At 49.0% G+C, this 20,020-nt stretch overlaps 1 protein-coding gene across 1 annotated transcript in view; it reads right to left on the reverse strand.

Annotated features, from left to right (window-relative positions):
* Nucleotides 1–20,020, reverse strand: part of KCNK10 (potassium two pore domain channel subfamily K member 10) — a 156,365-nt gene that overhangs the window by 86,741 nt on the left and 49,604 nt on the right. The gene's annotated exons all lie outside the window — the stretch shown is intronic.

The raw sequence follows: 20,020 nt of genomic DNA on the forward strand, positions 1-20,020 counted from the left end.
TCACAAAAGAAGGGTGAGCTTCCTATATGGGAGAAGGGTCCAAACTCAAACACAGCGCCTCTCAGATCAAGATGGAGGAATAGGAGGAGGACATGGAACTCACTCCCCTATGAGCTGTGCCCCTGGGAGGGGGCTCAGAGGAGAATGGAGATTAAACTGGAAGAAGACTCTCCCTGGGAAGTGAGTGGTTCAAACCCCGTAGTGGGGGCTCTACCCCTGGAGTTCTACAAAAAAAAATGAGCTCCCCTGGAGGGCTGGCGGGACTAACAGGAAGCCGTGGGAAGCTGGGACTGCACTCAAGAGGAGCGCACTGCTGCTGGCTCCTTCCCAAAGCAGGGCGGAGAGGGGCCAGCTGGCCAACTGGCCTACCACAGCTACTTCAGTGTGTGTGCCAGCCTGAGCCGGGGGAACATTCCAGCCCCCCGTCTCACGTCACAGCTCCACGGTGGGATGGGAGCTGCTATGAGGAGGACCTCAGCTGTGAGACACCGAGGCGGCTCAAACATGAAGCAGCACCTGAGCAGGGCAGAGGCAGCCATTGCTCTCACTGACGCAGGTCACATCCAGACCCCTGAAGGCAGCCGGACCCCCACAGGCTGTACCCCAGCCCTCACCAAGTGCCTGGGACAGCCCCTCTCGCTCCCCCGGAGTGAGGGTGCCAGTGCGAGGAGGGAGAGACCGCACACTTGAAGCGAGCCGAGCTGGCTTGGAAGCTCAGCCCTTAGAGATTCCGCTTTAAGAACCTGGAGGCTGACCCTGCCCCCCGCCCACCATAGAGTGATGATGGGCACTCGGCACAGGAGCCCCAGGGCACACCTGTTCTGGCCCAGCCCCTCCTTCTCCACTCCCAGCTACTGCCTTGGTAGGAGGCACAACCCGAGGAAAGATGTCACTTGTGTTCTCATCACATCCAGCTCTTCCACCCAAGCCACGGGGCAGACACAGATCAAACAGGAATGCTGCAACACAAGGGGCAACAGAAAACTACCTTCCCTAATTTCATAAAGATAGAGAGAGATAAGGAAAGTGAGAGGGGGAGCTTGTCTCCGCTGGAAGAGCGAGAGAAAAACCCCTGAAAAAATAATTACTGAAACCAAAATAAGTGATTTACCAAATGAAAAATTCAAAGATAAGTAATAAGAATACTAACTGAATTAGGGGAAAGAATAGATGAGCGCAGTGAGAATTTTAACAGGGAACGACAAAATGTGAAAAGGAACCACTCAGAACCAAAGAAAACAATAACTGAAATAAAAACACGCGAGAAGGACTTAGCAGCAGACTGGGCGGCACAGAGAAACGAGGGATCTGGAAGACAGAAGAGCGGGAGTCACCCGGAACCGCCGGAAGGAAAGTGCACTCTAACGAGAGCAGAGTGAGAGATCCCTAGGATAACCAACGTTCATATCATAAAGGGCCCAGGAGGGGAAGAGACAGGGAGAAGGGGGCTGAAAAGACATTGTGAGAAATTCTGACTGAGAACTTTCCAAATCTAAAGAAGGAAACATACATCCAACTGCAGGAAGAACAGAGGGTCTCCAACAAGATGAGCCCAAACACAGACACCAGGATATAATTAAAATAACAAAACTGAGAGAATTCTAAAGACAGCAAGAAAAAAAAAAGCAGTCATACACAAGGGATCCCCCAGAAGGCTATCAGCTGATTTTTCTGCAGAAACTTTGTAGGAAAGAAGGGAGTGTTGTGGCATATTCAAAGTGCAGGAAGGGAAAAGCCTGCAACCTAGAACACTCTGCCCAGCAAGATTATCAATTAGAATTGAAGGAGAGACAAAGAACTTCTCGGTTAAGCAAAAACTGAAAGAGTTCATCAATACTAAATCAACCCTAAAAGGAAGGTTAAAGGGTCTTCTCTAAGCAGAAAAGAAAAGACTACAACAAGAAGTATCTATAGATAAAGGGAAAAAAAATCTCATTAGTAAAGAAAAGTACATAATAAAGTGTGAGGATCAACCACTTAAGTAAGCGAGTATGAAGATTAAAGGACAAAAAACACTGGAAAATCAACTATAGCTACAATAATCAGCAGAGGGATAAACATGAAAATGCAAAATATTACATCAAAAACAAAAAAAACGTGTGAAAGAGAAGTGAATATGTAGATTTTTTTGGATGTGTTTGAACTTAAAGGACTACCTGTTTAAAACTAATAGACACAGTTGCAGGTCAACATATAAGAATCCCATGGTAACCACAAGGCAAAACTTACAATACACAAAAACAAGAGAGAAAAGAACACAAGCATGCCAGGAAAGAAAATCATCAAACAAGCAAGGGAGCTAAAAGAACAAGAAAGAACTATCAAAACAACCAGAAAGAAAGCAATAAAATGGCAAGGAGTACATACACATCGTCACTGTAAATGTCCGAGAACTAAATGCTCCAATTGAAAGATATAGGGTGACTGACTGGATAAGAAAACAAGACCTATTTATAAGCTGCTTACAAGAGACTTACTGCAGAACTAAAGACAGACAGAGACTGAAAGTGAGGGAATGAAAGAAAAACATGTCATGCTAATGGTAACAACAAGAACGTAGAGGTAACAATACCCGTATCAGACAAAATAGACTTTAAAAAACAAAGTCATAGGAAAAGGCAAGGAAGGGCATTACATAATGGTAAACGAATCAATACAAGAAGAGGATATTACACTCATGAACATACATGTACCCACTACAAGAGCATCTAAATATATAAAGCAAATATTAATGCACATAACAAGAGAAATTGACAATACTCTAAGAGTAGGGTACTCTAACCTACACTGATATACAGATCATATAGATAGAAAATCAATAAGGCGACACTGGTCTTAAATGAGGGGCTTCTCAAGTGGCCCAGCGGTAAAGAATCCACCTGCCAAGGCAGGAGATGCGAGAGATGCTGCTTTGATCCCTGGGTCAGGAAGATCCCCTGGCATAGGAAATGGCAACCCACTCCAGTATTCTTGCCTGGGAAATCCCTTGGACAGAGGGGCCTGGTGGGCTGCAGTCCATGGGGTCGCAAAGAGTGTGACATGACCTAAGCAAATTAGCACACAGGCAACCTTCCCTAAAGACATTACACTCAGATTTGCACCTGCCCTTGTTGCCACAGAGACGCCTAGCCTTGTCCGGGGCCGCTTTCTTTCCTTTTCGCCCTCATCTCCCATTCACTCGTCCCCTTACTGTATCTCAGTGCCTGGCACCTCTCACCATCCCATTCACTCGCCCCCCCCCCCACTGTATCTCAGTGCCTGACACCTCTCACCATCGCCGTGGCCACAGCCTCACCCAGGCCACTGTCACACCCTGCTTGGTCCAGTCCAAACGCCTCACCAGTGACCTCCTTGCTTCCATTTTCACCCACCTCCTGGACCGTAAGTCTGGTGTTCCATATTGTTGCAGTGAAAAGGAAGAAAGAGGAATGAGCTTTGCTTTCAGAAATGAGATTTTCTTTCTTTTCTTTCCCTTTATTGAAGACAAAGAATATAAACAGAATAGGCCTCATCACTCCTAGATTTTACTTTGTTTCTAATCTGTAGTCTATAACTAAGTTGGCTCTCCTCAAAGCTAACCTAACTCTGCGTTGAGCTACATCCTGCACCTACCACCATTTAACTCCATGCTGATTACATCCTGTGCCTTCACTGTGCTCCCTTCGCAGACCACTGTTTGTAGTTTTTTGTGTTTCAGAAAGAAGGCCGCAGGACAATAAACCAGAGACAAACGAACCCAATTAGCTGACGCCAGCTATGATTTTTTAAACAAAGCAAGGAGAAGAAGAAGGGGCTTCCCTGGTGGCTCAGCAATAAATAATCTGCCTGCAATTCGGGAGCCACAAGAGATGTGAGTTCGATCCCTTGGTTGGGAAGATCCCCTGGAGGAGGGCAGGGCAACCCACTCCATTGTTCTTGCCTGGAGAATCGTGGACAGAGGAGCCTGGTGGGCTACAGTCCATGGGGCTGCAAGAGTCAGACGTGACTAAAGCAACTTGGCACACACACAAGAAGAAGGTAAGACCTTCATTACTTTGAGGCTTGTCATTTTCCCTGAAACCATGACCCAGACTACATACATGTCTCAGTTCCCCCAGGACGGGGTCACAGTTCCTGAGGCACTAGCCTGATGTGTTTCCCCCTCTGCCAGCTGAGGACTAAAGTCATCTTTCTATTTCTTCCAAATTCTGTATCAGTAATTTTTATTCAGCACTGATGGGCAGAGAAAGCCAACATTTGGGTGGTAACAATATCACTTCTTGAAGCACCTCCTCTATTTCTCCCCTGCTTGTTGTGTGGTCAGTAAAATAATAGTCCCCAAAGATGCCCCTGTTCTCATCCCTGGGAGCAATGAATACATTACTTTACATAGCAAAAGGAACTTTGCAGATATGATTAAGCTAAAGACCTTGAGTTGGAAAGACTGTTGCTGTTGTTCAGTCACTCAGTCGTGTCCAACTCTGCGTGTCCAACCCATGAATTGCAGCACACCATACTTTCCTGTCCACCACCATCTCCCAGAATTTGTTCAAACTCATGTCCATCGAGTTGGTGATGCCATCCAACCATCTCATCCTCTGTCGTCCCCTTCCTTCTGCCCCCAATCCCTCCCAGCATCAGGGTCTTTTCCAATGAGTCCGCTCTTCACATCAGGTGGTCAAAGTATTGAAGTTTCAGCTTCAGCATCAGTCCTTCCAGTGAATATTCAGGACTGATCTCCTTTAGGATGAACTGGTTGGATCTCCTTGCAGTCCCAGGGACTCTCAAGAGTCTTCTCGAACACCACAGTTCAAAAGCATCAATTCTTCGGTGCTCAGCCTTCTTTATGGTCCAGCTCTCACATCCACACACGACCACCAGAAAAACCACAGCCTTGACTATGGACTACATATGTGTGCGTGCTAAGTCACTTCAGTCGTGTCTGACTCTTTGTGACCCCGTGCACTGTAGCCCACCAGGCTCCTCTGTCCTTGGGATTCTCCAGGAAAGAGTAGTGGAGTGGGTTGCCATGCCCTCCTCCAGGGGATCTTCCCAACCCAGGGCTCAAACCCGAATCTCATGTCTGCAGCGTTGGCAGGTGGGTTCTTTCCCACTAGTGCCACCTGGGAAGCCCCAGACTATATATATAAACACACCCACAAAGGATGTTGTGATTAACCCATCTGTTCTGCTCAGAAACCACAGCTGTTCTCGCTCTAAGTTGCCTTGTGAGCTGGGACCTGCCCCTGGAGCTCTCTGTGCCCGGAGCCACCAAAGAAGCAGAGCTGGCCAGATGTGGGGGATGGCGGCGGCAGTGGCACAGGTGATAGGAGCCCCTGCCCCTTCCTGCACGCTTGCTCTGCGCCCGTCGCGCCAATGAACACTCTGTTTACATCGTCCCATTTGGTCCTCAACACGTGGTACTCTCACCCTTCGTGAACCCAGGTCCTCCCAGAAGCAGATGCCAAGTGGGGATTAAAGGGGTGTGGATTTTATTAAGGGAAACACAGTCAGGAGGCGAAGAGGGCCAGCAGACACACTGTGAGTCTGATCCCGCTGAGGCAGAGTGGGAAGGAGGGTGGGTGAGGGAGTTCTGGACCACCTGAGGCCTAAGGAAGGCTCAGCATGGCTGACAAGGAGCTCTTGAGCCCAAGTCAGCCATGCTCAGGGTCCTGCATCCTGAGAAGAGATCTCCATTAGGGTCCCTGCTGCCTTGACCCCTGGCTGGAAGCGGTCCACGGGAGGCGGGCCCACAGCCTGTGTCAGAGAGCATCCCGGCCCTTGCTCAGTAATATGCCCTCCAGCTGGAGGCCTGCATGGGGTCTCACGGTCATCAGGCATGCCCATTTCACAGACAAAGGAACTGAGACCCAGACAGCTTAAAGAGCAGAGTCCAGGTCAGGTGGCTAGACAGTGGCAGAGCCAGGATTAAAATTAGAATAACCTGACCTCAAAGTCAGTTCTCCTCTGGAGTGTATGTACAGAAAGCTAGGAAAAAAGGAAATTCCAGGGAAAACGTGAAAAAAAAAACAAAACTTCAGAGACTTCACTTTGAAACATGTAAACAGTTTACATAATTCTAAAACAAAATTAATATTAAAAAATGAGTCGCTGCCCTCTATTGCACACAAAAGAGTAAATCCTAAGAGTTCTCATCATATGGAAAAAAAAAAAAAAACACTTTTTTTTTCTATTTCTTTAATGCTGTATCTACATGAGATGATGGATGTTCACTAAACTTATTGTGGTAATCACTTCATAATGTATGTAAGTCACATCATTTTGCTGTGTACCTTAAACCCACACCGTTCTGTATGTCAATTATAGCTCAATAAAATTGGAAGGTTAAAAAAAATTAAAAGAAATTCCAGTTGGAAAAAGCACTTTCATCTAAAATGTGTCAGTAATGGACGCCTCCCTGGTGGCTCGGTGGTAAAGCTTCCAGTTGCAATGCAGGAGACCCGGGTTCGATCCCTGGGTCGGGAAGATGCCCTGGAGAAGGAACTGGCAACCCACTCCAGTATTCTGGCCTGGAGAATCCCAAGGACAGAGGAGCCTGGTGGGCTACAGTCCACGGGGCCACAAAGAGTCAGACGCAACTGAGCCACTAACACTTAACATATAAAGTAATCGCCAATCATACGTCACCACCTCAACAGAAAGGGATTTGGCAACAAAAGTTCCGTCAAGACTTGATGAGACAGAAAATGCTGGAAGACAATGTCCCTTCAGTTAATCTTCATATTAAAATGTTTCCTCACAAATGGTAGCTCATTCCGTCTTTTTAACCTAACTGTGGGAGGATGCAGGGGCACATGTGGGAATCTCCTCGTTTGAACAAGTTCTTAGTAATTTTGTCTTATTCAGGCTTCCCCTTGCCCCATACACTTTACTGCATAATTCATTCACAGGTCGTCGACAAACACGTGAGTCTGCCAGGCCCCACGCTCGGCACTGGGGATGGATAAATGAATAAGACACCTCCTTGCTTTCAGATTTAATGGGAGAGCAGACAGAGAACTCATGCCCGCGTGAACTGAGTGCACCTTCACAAAACCTGTGCGGGGCAGGGTCACGATCTATCCCCCACGGACAGCTGCGGAACTGAGGCCAGGAGAGGTGACGCTGACTAGCTGTCACAAGCTGGTGAGCAGGGGTCCAGCTGCAGACCCCTGAGCCCAGGGCAGCCTTCCACAGCACCTGGGCCAAGTGGTACCCCCGGGGTTAAAGAAACGCAGCCGCCAGGGAGGCACCCCGTCACGCGGCCGCAGCACTGTGCCTGGCGACCCACGCAAAGTGCAGCTGTGACCGCAGCACGCGCAGGCAGGCAGGGGACACCCGCTTCCCCTCTGCAACCACGACCTCCGCCAGGTCTAGCTCTGCTCCAGGGCCACCAGCACAGGCAGCTCAGAGCTTCCAAAGAGCCCCCGGGGAAAGCTGAGCCTCGAGTCCCCAAAAGGCTTCCCTGGCTGCACCGGAGGGGAGATACGGGCAGCGGGGAGGAGAGAGGAGGAGAAGCCGTCACAGCAGCCGGTGACCTGCCTCTGAGAAGAGCCAACAGGATGCGTGTGCTGCCCTAATCTCAAGTACCCTGGCAGCCAAACCTGGCTTTTCCTGTTCCCACGTGGCAGCCCCACCTTAAACATGATCCAGCTGGCCCTGATGAGAATGCAGCAGTGATCACTCTAACAGTCTTGATTTTAAAGTCTAGTTACGAGAGAAATGCAGATCAAAATGACAGTGAGGTGTAACCTCCCCCCAGTCACAATGGCCATCATCAAAAAAATCAAAGAGCAAATACACCTACACTGCTGTGGGGGTGTACGTTGGTACAGCCACTGTGGAGAACAGTGCGGAGAGTCCTTAAAAAAACTAAGCATAGAACTACCATACGACCCAGCAATTCCACTGCTGGACATACATGTGGAGAAAACCATCATGTGAAAAGATCCATGCATCCCAATGTTCATTGCAGTGCTATTTACAATAGTCAACATGCGGACGCAACCTACATATTCATCAGCAGAGGAATGGAGATAAGATAAGAAGATACACATACAGGCAATGGAATGTTACTCAGTCATAAGGAAAGGATGAAATAATGCCATTTGCAGCAGCATCGATAGATCTAGAAACTGTCGTACTGAGTGAAGTCAATCAGACAGAGAAAGACAAATATCATGTGATATCACCTATATGTAGAGTCTTTAAAAAGGGTGCAAACGAACTTATCTGCAAAACAGAAATAGAGGTACAGATGTAGAAAACACACTTATAATTACCAGGGGTAAGAAGGGGGACGGGAGAAACTGGGAGACGGGGCCTGACGCACAGACGCTGCTACATATAAAAGAGATAACTAAGAAGAACCTACTCTAGAGCACAGGGAACTCTGCTCAATGCTCCATAATGACCCATATGGAGAAAAAAGCTGAAAGAAAAAGTTGATACATGTATATGTAAAGCTGATTCACTTTGCTGTACGGCAGAAATGAACACAATGCTGTAAGTCAACTATACTCCAATAAAAAATTTTTTAAAAAAAAGAAGGCAGTGATGCTCAGCCTAGACACACTAAAGAACCAAGCCATGTCTCCAAAACCCTGCCCCAGACAAGGGTCTCGCTTCAGGTCTAATCACTGCCCTCTCCTTCTAGTCCTCCTTGAAAACTCCAGGCTGTGTTATCAGATGGAAGGGACCAAGGTGTTGTGACATTTCTTGGATCCTTTAGAGACAGGAGCCAAGACAAGGGGAAGAAGGTCTAAAAGGGGAGGCAGAAGGAGGGAAGAATCCGCTGCCACCCTGACTCAGCTCCGGCCCTGCCTCCTCTCACCTGAATCCCAGCGGCAGCCTCCGGTCCTCCAGGGGGCGCTCTCCGGGTTGGGGCGCTAATCACGTCCACCGCACACCCAAGCTCCTCTCCAGGCACCACGTAGCGTCAGAAGAATATGCAGGCCCTGTGGCTTGCAGGAAGACTCCCTTCCGTGACCTGGGGCTTGCCTCTCTCCCTGGACTCTGGCTACCACACCTACACACAACCTTTCCCCCAGTCAAATCCAGCAGCACCCAGGCCCCTGCACACCAAGCCCAGAGGAACAGGTCTTGCTTCTCGATCCCTTTCTCTCCCCCACTCTTTATCTGTCCAAAGGCTCCTCACACTGCAAAACTCACTTCATGCATCACCACCTCCAAGAAGTCCTCCCTGACTGCCCAGCCCCCAATACAAACAGATGCCCTTCCTCTTGAGACTTTCTCTATATCTCAATGTGGAGTTTAGCACCGTGCCTACAGCTGGAAGGCTCCACGTTACAGTTTGCTCATTCTTGAATTCATTCATCCATTCATCCATAAATCTGCCTTACACCAGCATTTATGACATCAAGTTCACACACGTGCCCAAAAGAAAGTTTAACCGTGGAGTGCGTTGAATTTGGTACGACTGGTGGTGGTGCTGGTTGTATTCCCACAGACACACATTCTGAGTCAAGTTTTTCAAGTTCTCAGAAAGCAAGTAGTCCAAGGAGAGCTCTTCACGGTCTGTTCAATTGCCACGGGAGGACTATAAGGGAGACAGAGAAGGAATTCACTTCACCGTGCTCCAAATGCTCAGTTCTGAGCTTTCTTGTTCACTAAGGGCTAGAAGGTTCTCTTCTACTCATGCATGCAAAATGTTTTGGGGGTTAAAAAAAACAAATCCTGTTGAATGCCATGAATCACCCTTGGTGAGTCACCTCTCTGGTACCAAGCAGGCAGAATTTCTCTCCAGTCAGCCTTCCTGGGGCTCCTCTGACTAGGATCAAACAGCATACATTCGGGTTTCAGGACTCAAAGACTGACCCCTGCCCCCGTAGTGCACTCCCAGCCTGAGAAGAAAACAAAGGTTGCCGAACTCATTTGGGGCTCAAAGACCACTGACTTTCTTCTCAGGGCTAGTAAGCAAATGCTTTCTCCCCAGTCAGTTCAGTTCAGTTCAGTCGCTCAGTCGTATCCGACTCTTTGCGACCCCAGGGACTGCAGCACACGAGGCTTCCCTGACCATCACCAACTCCCTGAGCTTGCTCAAACTCATGTCCATTGAGTTGGTGATGCCATCCAACCCTCTCATCCTCTGTCGTCCCCTTCTCCTCCCGCCTTCAATCTCGCCCAGCATCAGGGTCTTTTTCAATGAGGTGGCCAAAGTACTGGAGTTTCAATTTCAGCATCAGTCCTTCCAATGAATATTCAGGACTGATTTCCTTTAGGATGGACTGGTTGGATCTCCTTGCAGTCCCAGGGACTCTCACGAGTCTTCTCCAACACCACAGTTCAAAAGCATCAATTCTTCAGCATTTAGCTTTCTTTATGGTCCAACTCTCACATGCATACATGACTACTGGAAAGCCATAGCTTTGACTGAATGGACCTTTGTCAGCAAAGTGATGTCTCTGCTTTTTAATATGCTGTCTAGGTTGTTCATAGTCTTTCTTTCAAGAAGCAAGCATCTTTGTAGCATTTTCATGGCTGCAGTTACCATCTGCAGTGATTTTGGAGCTCAAAAAAATAAAGTCTGCCACTGTTTCCATTGTTTCCCCATCTATTTGTCATGAAGTTATGGGACCAGATGCCTTGATCTTAGTTTTCTGAATGTTGAGCTTTAAGCCAACTTGTTCACTCTCCTCTTTCACTTTCATCAAGAGGCTCTCTAGTTCCTCTTCACTTTCTGCCATAAGGGTGGTGCCATCTGCATGTCTGAGGTTATTGATATTTCTCCCAGCAATCTTGATTCCAGCTCGTGCTTCATCCAGCCCAGCATTTCTCATGATGTACTCTGCATATAAGTTAAATAAGCAGGGTGAAAATATACAGACTTGACATACTCCTTTCCCGATTTGGAACCAGTCTGTTGTTCCATGTCCAGTTCTAACTGTTGCTTCTTGACCTGCATACAGATTTTTCAGGAGGCAGGTCAGGTGGTCTGGTATTCCCATCTCTTTCAGAATTTTCCACAGTTTCTTGTGATCCACATAGTCAAAGGCTTTGGCATAGTCAATAAAGCAGAAGTAGATGCTTTTCTGGAACTCTCTTGCTTTTTTGATGATCCAGTGGATGTTGGCAATTTTATCTCTGGTTCCACTGCCTTTTCTAAATCCACCTTAAACATCTGGAAGTTCACGGTTCACGTATTGCTGAAGCCTGGCTTGGAGAATTTTGAGCATTTCTTTACTAGTGTGCTGCTGCTGCTAAGTTGCTTCAGTCGTGTCCGACCCTGTGTGACCCCATAGACGGCAGCCCACCAGGCTCCCCCGTCCCTGGGATTCTCCAGGCAAGAAACACTGGAGTGGGTTGCCATTTCCTTCTCCAATGTATGAAAATGAAAAGTGAAAAAAGTGAAGTCACTCACTTGTGTCCGAGTCTTAGCGACCTCATGGACTGCAGCCTACCAGGCTCCTCCATCCATGGGATTTTCCAGGCAAGAGTACTGGAGTGGGTTGCCAGTGCAATTGTGTGATAGTTAGAGCATTCTTTGGCATTGCCTTTCTTTGGGATTGGAATGAAAACTGACCTTTTCCAGTCCTGTGGCCACTGCTGAGTTTTCCAAATTTGCTGGCATATAGAGTGTATCACTTTCACAGCATCATCTTTTAGGATTTGAATGAGCTCAACTGGAATTCCATCACCTCCACTAGCTTTGTTCGTAGTGATGCTTTCTAAGGCCCACTTGACTTCACATTCCAGGATGTCTGGCTCTAGGTGAGTGATCACACCATCGTGATTATCTTGGTCGTGAAGATCTTTTTTGTACAGTTCTTCTGTGTATTCTTGCCACCTCTTCTTAATATCTTCTGCTTCTGTTAGGTCCATACCATTTCTGTCCTTTATTGGACTCATCTTTGCATGAAATGTTCCCTTGGTATCTCTAATTTTCTTGAAGAGATCTCTAGTCTTTCTCATTCTATTGCTTTCTCCTGATCTTCCCCAAATCTCTGGTTGTATTTATAAGCCCAGGGAGTAGCACAAAGTCAGGGAACTTCACCAGCAGACAGGCCTGAAAAATGAGGCTCTTAGCATTGAGGCCTCAACTCAGGCAGGAGCAGAAGGGATGGAAGGCAGGGCTCAGAGATAAGGAAGTAAAATCTATGGGTCCTAGTGATTGACAGAGATTGTGGAGATGCAGGGTTGAGGATAATACCCGGGCACCTGGTTTTAAGAGTGTGGTGTTGTCCGGCACAGAAAAGTCAGAAGCCTCGGTCTGCAGCTTCTGTGGCATATCCAGGTTACCATATCCAGTAGACATTAGGCTAAAGAGACTGGAACTCAGGTGCAAAATCTAGCTGGAAGCCTAGGTTTGAGAGTGATGAGAAGAGAGGTGGGATTGAAGCCACAGACCTGGATGCAATGGTCCAGAGGGAGACACAGAATGAGAAGAGAACCAAAGATGGTGCTTGAGGGAGCGACATGTCAGACACAGCAGAGGAAGAAGATCAAAACCCCAAAGAAAATCCAAAACCACTGCAGATGGTGACTGCAGCCAGGAAATTAAAAGACGTTGCTCCTTGAAAGAAAAGCTATGACCAACCTAGACAGCATACTAAAACGCAGAGACATCACTTTGCTGACAAAGATTCAAACAGTCAAAGCTATAGTTTCTCCAGTCGTCATGTACGGATGTGAGAGTTGGACCATAAAGAAGGCTGAGAGCCAAACGATTGATGCTTTTGAACTGTGGTGCTGGAGAAGACTCTTGAGAGTCCCTCGGACAGCAAGGAGATCAAACCACTCAATCCTAAAGGAAGTCAACCCTGAAGACTCATTGGAAGGACTGATGCTGAAGCTGTAGGTGCAATACTTTGGCCACCTGATGGGAAGACCCAACTCACTGGAAAAGACCCTGATGCTGGGAAAGATTGAAGGCAGGAGGAGAAGGGGACGACAGAGGATGAGATGGTTGCATGGCATCACCGAGTCAATGGACATGAGTTTGAGCAAGCTCTGGGAGATCGTGATGGACAGGGAAGCCTGGCGTGCTGCAGTCCATGGGGTCACAAAGAAACGGACACGACTGAGGGGCTGAACAACAAGAGGAAGAACTAGAAAGAATCAGAGAGGAAAGGAGGAGCACCAAGGCACGGCTTCCTGATATGAACAATGGTCACTGTTATTCCATTCCCCTCCCAGCGCCATTGCCAAAGCCTGGCCTGCAAGATGTCTCGGCCAGCATGTGTTCGATGAGCTGATTACTGTCACATACATTATCCTACTGCTCATTAATGGTCTTCTCATAGACCATTCTTCTCTCCCTGGCTTCCAGGAAGCTCTTTTCAACAAAGCCTCTGTTCCAGAATTCCTGGGCATCATAGGTTACTTCTGGTAGCAGGCAGGGTGCCTTTATTTCTGCAGGGAAATGAACTCTCACTCAGCCTCACAGCACGAAGAGCCGAGAACTAGAGCTATTTCCTGCACACGCTGAGCTGACCAGCCTGGGCATCTCCCACAAGTCTGCTCATCATTTGAGAGCCAGGGCTGCCTACCTGCTGGTTCTCCCAACAGACCCCAGGCTCCGCCGTGTTGGCAAGATGGACTCAGGTCTCTTGACTCCACGGTCAAGGCTGCAAGGTGCACAGCCCTGCCTGGGGTTCTTTGGTTCCAAAATGCTTCTTGAGTACACGCGTTACTCGTTTCCTGCCCTAAGTTTTTCCCACACAATTTAAATTAGCTACAGCACTTGTTTTTTTTTAACTGGAGGATAATGGCTTTCCAAGGATAGTTCCTGCCATACAACATGCATCAGTCATAAGTGTGCACGACCCCCCTGCCCCCCACGCCACCCCCCAGGTCACCCCAGGGCACCGAGCCCCCTGTGCTGGGCAGCAGCACCCCTTGAGCGCTCTGCTTCGCGCACGGCGGGTACACAGGTCAGTGCTACTCTCTCCATTCGTCCCGCCCTCCCCTTCCCCTGCAGTGTTCACAAGCCCCTTCTCTACATCTGCGTCTCTCTTCCTGCCCTGCAAAGAGGTTCATCAGGACCATTTTCCTAGATTCTATATATATGTGTTAATACACCATGTTTGTTTTTCTCTGGCTTCACTCCGCATGGCAGCCTCTAGGTTCATCCGCCTCACTACAACTGACTCACAGCACTTTTAAAAGGGAAGATGTTTTTCCCCTCCCTTTAGGATTAAAAATAATATAAGCAGCTGCAGTTCCCAAAATATCGCCTTTATCCTGGGCCAAGTGCTTTAAATCCTATTGTCTGGACCCACTCCTTCAGAGCGGTTTGCCTCTCCCAGGTGTCACGTCAAAAGCAGTTACCTCTCCTGCAGCTTTCTGCAGGGGACCCCTCCCCACCAGGCTGGAGCCGGATGATCCTTCTAAAATTCCAATCTAGCTCCTTTTTGGTTGCGTGCGTGCTAAGTTGCCTCAGTCACGTCTGACTCTTTGCAGCCCTATGGACTGTAGGCTGCCAGGCTCCTCTGTCCAAGGGATTCTCTAGGCAAGAGTACTGGAGTAGGTTGCCATTTCCTACTCCAGGGGATATATCCTGAGCCAGGGATCGAACCCATGTCTCTTATGTCTCCTGCACTGGTAGTCAGTTTCTTACCATGGGGCCATCTGGGAAGCCCCAGCTCCTTCTTAAATCCCTGCAATTTCTAACAAAATCTCCTGACTCTTCACATAGCCTCAGGGTCCCGGCTACTTCACCAGCCCTACACGCCCCACACAAGCAGTCCTCCAACCTCAGTAACCCCCGTTAGCATCAGCAGTCACAAACACACAGGTCCTGAGCAGCTGTATTCACCTAACCGAGTCTTCTTACAGATTCACAATAGAAAGGAGAACCAAAAAAATTGTGTTGATCCATCAGAGAGAAAGATTCTGTGACTGAAGTCCATAGCCCATGCTATTCCCAATTCTCTCACCGTAGGAGTTCATTGCATCCCACCCCATGACGGTGACAGAGGCAGCGAGAGGCACCTCACTAATTTTCATATTCATCAGAGCATAAGATCCATTGAAGTAGTACGTGTGCTAATGTTTCACAGTGACGAAAAAGGAAGAGGTATTTAGAACCTTGGTGTGTCCTTCACTCACTTTTTCAGCCAGCGCATGCCAACTCTGTGCCAGGAACAGTACAAACTCCACACTCTGTGGCCAAGCTGCCAAGCCATCATCCCCCAGGAAGTTGAAGGGATCAGCTTTTTTGAGACGCGCAAAGCCGGCGAAGCCTCCCTGTAGCTTTGTTCTTCCGCTGAGTAGCTTTGATCTCTCTTCTGCTCTCGTTTCCTCTGCTCTGAACCAACCTTCCCTTCCTCTCCCATTCCAAACCTGTCCACAGATATTGCAGGACCGGCTGCTACAAAACTGAAGACCTTCCCTGCTTCCTCCACGTTCTTCCCTGACACGTGGGCCTCCCCTGAGGACAGTGCACTCGAAGAGTGGCCTTCAGGTGGAGGTGGCTCAGTCCCCGCCGCCCACAGTCTCCGGGCCAGGCTGTCCCCGAAAACCAACACCGCACCACTCCTGCCAACGCCCCGGTTCCTCTGAGACCCACGCGCCTCTGGCCCCTCTTCGTGCCCGCCAGTGGCAGACCTGACTTCCCTCCTTGCTTTCTGAAGCCTTCCACCATCCAGGTCCTACTTTCCTCCTGAATGGTTTCATATTTTTCTTTTTTTTTCAATGTTTAAAATCTTTATTGAATTTGTTACAACACTGCTTCTGCCTTTATGTTTTGGATTTGGGGCTGCGAGTCACGTGGGATCTTACCTCCCCAACCGGGGATCAAACCCCGCATCCCTCGCATTGGAAGGTGAAGTCTTAACCACTGGACCGCCAGAAACGTCCCTCCTGAATGATTTTCAGGGCCCCACAGAGAACCTACCCAATACGCACGCCTCCCGTTTCCCTGATTTCAGCAGCACTTACCATCTGCCGTCGACCTCAACCACTGACTTAAGTCAGGTTCCCCAGAAGCAGACTCAGAGATACAGATTGACTTGTCAGCAATTTATTTAAGCGGTGCTTCTAGAAGAGCCTCCAGGGGAGTGGGGAAAGAGGAAAAATGAGGGAAAGAAGCCCAGCCCGTGTGCAATTGCAGATGAACCCCCACCCCACCCCTGCCTGAGCCCTGGGGAGGGAGTCTGCAGCATAAATTACGGTCCTCCACCCCCAGATCCATTGCCCCCTGGAGCAAGGAGGCTGGGAGTTCATGCCTACGACCGGTCACGAGCTACAGACACCCTAGGCTGGGCAGACGTCCCCGAACCTCCCGAGAAGAAGCACGGGGAAACCAGGGGAAATCGTCTGAACCGGCCGTGGGTCCGCGCTGCGAGGGAAGAAGCACCCGGGCTCCGGAGGATGGGTGCGCAAAGCCAGGAGAACGTTCCGGGGGGCTCACGGAGCATCGACAGGACCCACGGCTCCTGCCTCCTCCCGGGCCACGTCCCGAGCCTCGGCATCCCGAGGAAGGTCCCCGCCTCAGAAGTCCTCAAGCAAGGAACCCACTGATGACTTGAGCGTCTGAGTCTCTGGCCCTCTTCCTCAATTCCTCCCGTCACCCGCCTATCCTCTCCCGCCCACTCCCGGGCCTCCCCAGTTCTCCTCCGCCCTGCCCTGCTCAGTGTAGAGGCCAGGTTCAAAGCTACCCACCTCCGCTCACAGACTCCGCTCCCTTTCCCCCCGCCCCGTCCTTTCCTGGAGCTACCTGGACACACCGCCTTCCGCCTCATTGCTGTCCTTTGCCTGGGGTCCGCATCCCGGCTGCTGAACCCTGCCAGGGAAGCAGACCCGGCCCGCGGAGGCCTGCCGGTCTACACCCGGCGTTTCCTCCCTCACCCAGCTCTCGATGCTGCTCGCAAGTCGCCTGCCTCCTTGTTCAGAGACGGCAGTCAGGGTAAAGGTCATGAAGATAGTCAGGTACATCTTATATATCTGACTATAGACAAACCTGGAGCTGTACATGAGAATGCCTCTGCAAGGTAGATGTTGACTTTCCAAAACGATTTTCTGCAAAGAGCAAGTTCTGCGTGCCTCCAAAATGGGCTTCAGTGTACGGTCACCCCTTTTTACAAACAGCTGACGTAGAATGAGGTGTGCTCTCCCTCAGCCCATCTCCCGGGGTCAGTGAGAGGAAGTCTCGATGCCCCCAGGACATTCTGCTTTGCAAGCTGCCTGGGCCGTCTTCCCTGACCAAGCAGCTTGTTTCACACTAAAACCTCCTACAAATAACCTAGGCCGGGAAAAAATTTTTTTTTTTTTAGCTGGGGCTTCCTTCACTCTGCCTACTAAGTCGCAAAAATGAATGAGATCTGTCAAAGGGAGAAAACGGTCTCTCCAGAACACCCGACAAGATGGCTCTGCGTTTCAGCATCGTCTTGCGGATGACTTCCTCTAAAGCGGCTCCTCTAAGGCCAGATTGGTGCTGCTGACGTCAGCAACATTTCGGGGATTTACTGCAAAAGCAGCCAGCAGGAGCTGGGAGGGAGGGAGGGAGAGAGGAAGAGAGAAACTGAAAGGGAAAAGAATTAGTCCTCCAGGGGCTGGGAGACAGCCACGGGGAAAACGTGCCAATCCAGTGCTCTGAAGAAGTGATTTGAAATATTCTTAAGAGCTTCTCATTAGTGAAGCCTTACTGAAAAACTGGGAGATCTTTAAAAAGTAGGGAAGGGAATCTTCAATAAACCCAGCAACACGTAGGTTTGGGAGGACAAAATGGGTCTGAGGAAGGCAAGAAATGGTGCTGGCAGGGAAATCCTAGGGCTAAACCAGCCTCCAGGGGAATCTTCCATTCCAGGGAGCTGCTAACCTCCCTAGCAAGTAGGCTGGACCTTCTTGCTAGACCAACACCTCAACGTCCCCAGAGGGTAAATGCCTCCAGACGACCCTCGAATGAACAGGGACCCTTCCATCTCTGAATCGTCCACAGTCCCAATCCCAGTACACAGCATACAAGGAGCGTTCAACTCACGTACACGAAGCAGATTCGTTTCTCAAACGTTTCTCAAAGCCTGTTGTGCTTTAGGCACAAGAGGGCACAGGGTGATGGAGAAGAATTCTGCTGTCTAGGAGCTAAGCAAGGCAAAGACTCGGGTGAATGGGGGCTGTGGGAGTGAGGGTTATTTCACTTCCATTTCCACGTCATTCAGAAAAGGCTCAGCACTCAAGAATCTAGAGGTGTTCAAAACCTCAGAGAGAAAAAGGACCCTTGTATGGGTCACACAGAGATCTGCCAATCTGCCATGCTGGCCCATAAGCTGCTCCCCAAGAAACAGGTCATAAAACAAGGGTGGAGGCTTTCCTGCTGATCCAGTGGCTAAGACTCCAGCTCCCAGAGCAGGGGGCCCAGGTTCAATACCTGATCAGAGAACTAGGTTCCGCATGCCACAGCTAAGACCTGGCACAGCCAGATAAATAAATATTAAAAAAACAAAAACCAAAGGTGTGCAAAGTTTGCTTTGATGTAATTTTCAAGGGTTAAGTCACTCTTCCACACTACCATCCTCTTATGGACCCTCAGACCCAAATCTGTTACACAGGCAAACTCTCTTTGCGATGAATCAGCCACAACTAGGCAGCCACCATAAACACGCTTCTTTTAAAGGAGGGCGAGAGTGAGAGTGAGCCGCTCAGTCCTGTCCGATTCTCTGTAACCCTGTGGACTGCAGCCCGCCAGGCACCTCTGTCCGTGGGATTCTCCAGGCCAGAATACCGGAGTGAGTAGCCATATCCTTCTCCAGGGGATCTTCCTGACCCAGAGATTGAACCCAGGTCTCCTTTGCAAGTGGACTTTTTACCATCTGAGCCACCAAGGAAAGTGAAAGTGAAGTCGCTCCGTCGTGTCCAGCTCTTTGCGACCCCATGGACTGTAGCCTGCCAGGCGCCTCTGTCCATGGGATGCTCCAGTCAAGAATACTGGAGTGGGTTACCATTCCTTCTCCAGGGGATCTTCCTGACCCAGGGATTGAACCTGGGTCTCCCGCAATGGAGGCAGACGCTTTAACCTCTGAGCCACTAGGGAAGCCCAGAAGCCCCTCCTTTAAAGGAACTGCCCAGCTATAAGAACCATGCGACATTATTAAAAACCCTATGACCAAACATAAATTAGATATTGAATATTGGCACACAGTCAGGCTTGATAAATCAATGTAGAAGATAAGTACTGTCTTCAGCTTGCCATGTAAAGGAATGTTAATTGTGCATGTGAGAACCTCGTAAATGGCAAAGCTTGGGGAAAGCCACAGAGAAAGAAAAAAAAATTTCATAGAGAGTTAAATCCAGGCTTTGGGTTCTCCGATTTTAAACCAGGAATAGGATCTTCACAGAAAATGCAGCTGATATTTAATCCATCATACGCTTTGGGTTCAGCCTGTACTTAAATGCTTAGAAACTGCCTCTGAAGAGGTCATTTGAAATACAGTCTTGTGGTTATGACTTCTCCTCCTCCCAGGGGAAAAAAAGGAAGGAGAAAAAGTGGTCTGATCAATTAAAATAGCAAATGGCTCAACCCGGCTATCTTGGAATTTGTGGGCATTTCCAAGAGTTCCCTGCCATTTAATGCCCCCTCAGGAGCCGAGTGTATTTAAGCTATTCTAACTTCAAGATGCCGACCTCAGCAAAGCTATAAGCGCCACAGCCTCGGGGCTAAAGTGGGTTATGTTGTGAAGTCCTTGGTTCCTCAGGTACAGCCAGGAATGGCACGCCATTTAATTCACTGAGAACTTCCATGGGAGGCCCACTCCGTGACGTTCTCTAAGGAGCATCACAAGTACAGGGGTAAGCTTCTTTCCATTCAAACATCACTGCACATAACGCAGCTTCTCTCACACCAGCATTTGACGAGGGCCCACCAAGCGCAGTACGCAACCTGCACAGCTGTGCACGGCAGCCCCAGCCCTCAAGGCACCCCTCAGCTCTGTCCAGCTTTCCATCTCCCTACAATGTGGACATGAGCCAGAAATATTCTTGTGCCAGAAATTTCAGATTTCCTTTTATCCAAGTGAACGCTTGCTGCATGCAGCTCTCACACGTTGCCGTCTGTTAAAGAAGAAAGAGGATGATCATCACATCT

This window comes from Bos javanicus, chromosome 10 (genome assembly GCF_032452875.1).
Source record: "Bos javanicus breed banteng chromosome 10, ARS-OSU_banteng_1.0, whole genome shotgun sequence".
In the NCBI taxonomy this organism is placed as follows: Eukaryota; Metazoa; Chordata; class Mammalia; order Artiodactyla; family Bovidae; genus Bos; species Bos javanicus.